Here is a 4,990-nt window from a genome sequence, read left to right on the forward strand (position 1 = left end):
GCAGTTTTTCAAAAGACAAAAACTACTTAAAATAAGGTTACAACATATCAGAGCTATTTTGACTAATCAATATGCCACTTTTTGCACTGTGAAAACAATCCTACATTAGTACAAAGGAGGCAGTTTTTCAAAAGGCAAATTTACTTAAAATCTGAACTTTAGCTATTTTGACAAATCATCAGTGAGAAAACAATCCAAAATTAGTACAAAGGAGGCAGACTTGAGGTGTTTTGGAATTATAGTTCAAATAATGTCTTTGTGTGAGTTTTAGAGAAAGATGACTGCAGACACTGGAAAACTTGTTAATAAAGTGCATAAACTTTATATAATAAACTGCACCAAAGTAAATAGCCTATCTGGCTACATGCTGAGTGAAATAAAATAGAATAAACCTTTCTCACTATAGTACAATATTACAAATATACACGATGGAGGTAACTGAGATGGGTGTGTCAGTGTCAGTCAGGGTGTGTATTCCCTGCCACATACGCCGAGGGTCAGAGGAGGTAAAGTGCTCCTCAATCCAGAGTTTGTAGCAGTGCTTGGCTATAGCTGTTAGTCTCTTCATATTGCCAGGAACTCCAGTGGGCGGTACAAAGGACGCTTGTACCCTGAGCGCTTCTATGCTGAGGGATGCCATGCCAAGAAATCTCGGACCACCAGTCTTGTTTTTTGCCCTTCTTTTGTATGCATTAGGTTTCTCCATTTATGTGCATCTGCTTTTCTTTTTTCTGTAAATCAGGACCGGCGTTTGTAGCAGTGCTTGGCTATAGCTATTCCTCTCCTCAGGTTAGCTCTGGCCAAGCTGTATGCTTCCCGGCGTCCTGATCTGAAGGCAGCATCTCTGGCTTTGAGCAATGTGCGAACCTCTCTGTTTATCCAGGGCATTTGAATAGGGAATGTTAATTGTTATGGCAAACTTAAATTTAATGATTAAGTATCACCAGGAAGAAAGATCGATGCTCAAAGAATTCTTTGAGGAGAAGAGAGGAATAAGACAGACAGTCAAAGTCAGTCCACACAGTTGTTGATGTGTTTCAGGACAGAGTTAGTGTAGGTGTCCAAGTGGATGTGTGAGCCTGTGGAGGCTCGGGCAGCATACTCACTCCAGTCGGTGTGCTGGAACTGTTGCTGAAGGAAGGAGTCAGCCCCATCCATCCAGAACTTTACAGTTCTGGTTGAAGGCTTAATCCTCTGCATGACTGGAGTGTATTTGGGAAGCAGGAACAAAGAAAGATGATCGGAAAGTCCAAGATGGGGGTGGGGTGTTGTTTTGAAGCTGGTTAAAGTCGAACCAATGCTGAATCCGGTGTTTGTGCAGTGAATGTTAATTTCCAAAAGTGTCTGTCTGTCGTAACTGTAGTTCGCAAGAGTTATTTGCGCAAGAAAACTGGAGATAGCTAAGTACAGAAGTATAACATCACTAAAACCGGTAAGACGCTGAGCCTCGCAGTGTGATCGTGACGCCATCTTGGTCCTGGGAGACCAAGGACCATTTCCTATGGATATCAAGGTCCCAGAATCTGGAGGAAGAGAGGAGAGGCACGGAATCCACATTGCTCGAGGTACCCTGTAAAGTTTCCACAGTAAGTGGCGGTTTGGGGTCCCATGTCATCTGCTGGTGTGGGTCCACTGTATTTTCTGAGGTCCAAGGTCAACGCAGCCGCCTACCAGGGAGATTTAGATTACTTTATGCTTCCTTATGCTTCCAAGCGGGGTGGGTTAGTGCAGTGTGTAGTGCTGTTGAGAGCGAAGACACCCGCAAGTTCCACAGCACAAGCTCTTAGCACACGGCCAGGTACACCATCAGGGCCAGCTGCCTTCCGTGCATTCACTCTGCTCAGCATGCGACTGACGTCCGAAGTGGAAAGTACAAGTGGGTTGTCGTCGGTGGAGGATCGTTTATTGAAGATATCAATATCATCTGGTCGAAACGAGTGTAAAAGTTGTTCAGCTCATCAGGGAGTGAAGCACTGTTGGTACATGGAACAAAGCTAGTTGGTTTATAGTCAGTCAGGGTGTGTATTCCCTACCACATACGCCGAGGGTCAGAGGAGGTAAAGTGCTCCTCAATCCGGCGTTTGTAGCAGTGCTTGGATATAGCTATTAGTCTCTTCATATTGCCAGGAACTCCAGTGGGCGGTACAAAGGACGCTCGTACCCTGAGCGCTTCTATGCTGAGGGATGCCATGGTAAGAAATCTCAGACCACCAGTCTTGTTTTTTGCCCTTCTTTTGTACGCATTAGGTTTTTCCATTTATGTGCATCTGCTTTTGTTTTTTTTGTGAATCAGGACCGGCGTTTGTAGCAGTGCTTGGCTATAGCTATTCCTCTCCTCAGGTTAGCTCTGACCAAGCTGTATGCTTCCCGGCGTCCTGATCTGAAGGCAGCATCTCTGGCTTTGAGCAGAGTGCGAACCTCTCTGTTCATCCAGGGCTTCTGATTAGGGAATGTTAATTATTATGGCAAACTTAAAATTAGTGATTAAGTATCACCAGGAAGGAAGATTGACGCTCAAAGAATTCTTTGAGGAGAAGAGAGGAATAAGACAGACAGTCAAAGATTGCGTGAATCCGGTGTTTGTGCAGTGAATGTTAATTTCCAAAAGAGTCTGTCTCTTGTAGCTGTAGTTCGCAAGAGTTATTTGCGCAAGAAAACTGGAGATAGCTAAGTACAGAAGTATAACATCACTAAAACTGGTAAGACGCTGAGCCTCGCAGTGTGATCGCGATGCCATCTTGGTCCTGGGAGACCAAGGACCATTTCCTATAGAAATCAAGGTCCCAGAATCTGGAGGAAGAGAGGAGAGGCACGGAATCCACATTGCTCGAGGTACCCTGTAAAGTTTCCACAGTCAGTGGCGGTTTGGGGTCCCATGTCATCTGCTGGTGTGGGTCCACTGTATTTTCTGAGGTCCAAGGTCAACGCAGCCGCCTACCAGGGAGATTTAGATTACTTTATGCTTCCAAGCGAGGTGGGTTAGTGCAGTGTGTAGTGCTGTTGAGATAGCGTCCTCGGTGGATCTGTTGCAACGATAAGCAAACTGGTGTGGGTCCAGCGTAGCAGGCAGGCAGGATTTCAAGTGAGAAAGAACTAGTCTTTTAAAGCACTTGGAAATTATTGGGGTGAGTGCTACAGGTCGAAAGTCATTAAAGTCTGAAGCAGTAGAATGCTTAGGCACAGGCACAATAATGGCTGACTTAAAGATAGATGGTACAGCTGCCTGGGCAAGCGAAACATTAAAGATGTGAGCGAAGACACCCGCAAGTTCCACAGCACAAGCTCTTAGCACACGGCCAGGTACACCATCAGGGCAAGCTGCCTTCTGTGCATTCACTCTGCTCAGCATGTGACTGACGTCCGAATTGGAAAGTACAAGTGGGTTGTCGTCGGTGGAGGATCGTTTATTGAAGATATCAATATCATCTGGTCGAAACGAGCGTAGAAGTTGTTCAGCTCATCAGGGAGTGAAGCACTGTTGGTAGATGGAACAAAGCTAGTTGGTTTATAGTCAGTCAGGGTGTGTATTCCCTGCCACATACGCCGAGGGTCAGAGGAGGTAAAGTGCTCCTCAATCCGTCGTTTGTAGCAGTGCTTGGCTATAGCTATTAGTCTCTTCATATTGCCAGGGACTCCAGTGGGCGGTACAGAGGACGCTTGTACCCTGAGCGCTTGTTGATGCATTTCAGGACAGAGTTAGTGTAGGTGTCCAAGTGGATGTGTGAGCCTGTGCAGGCTCGGGCAGCATACTCACTCCAGTCGGTGTGCTGGAACTGTTGCTGAAGGAAGGAGTCAGCCCCATCCATCCAGAACTTTACAGTTCTGGTTGAAGGCTTAATCCTCTGCATGACTGGAGTGTATTTGGGAAGCAGGAACAAAGAAAGATGATCGGAAAGTCCAAGATGGGGGAGGGGTGTTGTTTTGAAGCTGGTTAAAGTCCAACCGATGCTGAATCCGGTGTTTGTGCAGTGAATGTTAATTTCCAAAAGTGTCTGTCTGTCGTAACTGTAGTTCGCAAGAGTTATTTGCGCAAGAAAACTGGAGATAGCTAAGTACAGAAGTATAACATCACTAAAACCGGTAAGACGCTGAGCCTCGCAGTGTGATCGCGATGCCATCTTGGTCCTGGAAGACCAAGGACCATTTCCTATAGAAATCAAGGTCCCAGAATCTGGAGGAAGAGAGGAGAGGCACGGAATCCACATTGTTCGAGCTACCCTGTAAAGTTTCCACAGTCAGTGGCGGTTTGGTGTCCCATGTCATCTGCTGGTGTGGGTCCACTTTATTTTCTGAGGTCCAAGGTCGACGCAGCCGCCTACCAGGGAGATTTAGATTACTTTATGCTTCCTTATGCTTCCAAGCGAGGTGGGTTAGTGCAGTGTGTAGTGCTGTTGAGATAGCGTCCTCGGTGGATCTGTTGCAACGATAAGCAAACTGGTGTGGGTCCAGCGTAGCAGGCAGGCAGGATTTCAAGTGAGAAAGAACTAGTCTTTTAAAGCACTTGGAAATTATTGAGGTGGGTTATGCAGTGTGTAGTTCTGTTGAGAGCGAAGACACCCGCAAGTTCCACAGCACAAGCACTCAGCACACGGCCAGGTACACCATCAGGGCCAGCTGCCTTCCGTGCATTCACTCTACTCAGCATGCGACTGACGTCCGAAGTGGAAAGTACAAGTGGGTTGTCATCGGTGGAGGATCGTTTATTGAAGATATCATTATCATCTGGTCGAAACGAGCGTAAAAGTTGTTCAGCTTATCAGGGAGTGAAGCACTGTTGGTAAATGGAACAAAGCTAGTTGGTTTATAGTCAGTCAGGGCGTGTATTCCCTGCCACGTACACCGAGGGTCAGAGGAGGTAAAGTGCTCCTCAATCCGGCATTTGTAGCAGTGCTTGGCTATAGCTATTAGTCTCTTCATATTGCCAGGAACTCCAGTGGGCGGTACAAAGGACGCTCGTACCCTGAGCGCTTCTATGCTGAGGGATGCCATG

Source organism: Hoplias malabaricus, unplaced genomic scaffold (assembly GCF_029633855.1).
Source record: "Hoplias malabaricus isolate fHopMal1 unplaced genomic scaffold, fHopMal1.hap1 scaffold_49, whole genome shotgun sequence".
Lineage (NCBI taxonomy): Eukaryota > Metazoa > Chordata > Actinopteri > Characiformes > Erythrinidae > Hoplias > Hoplias malabaricus.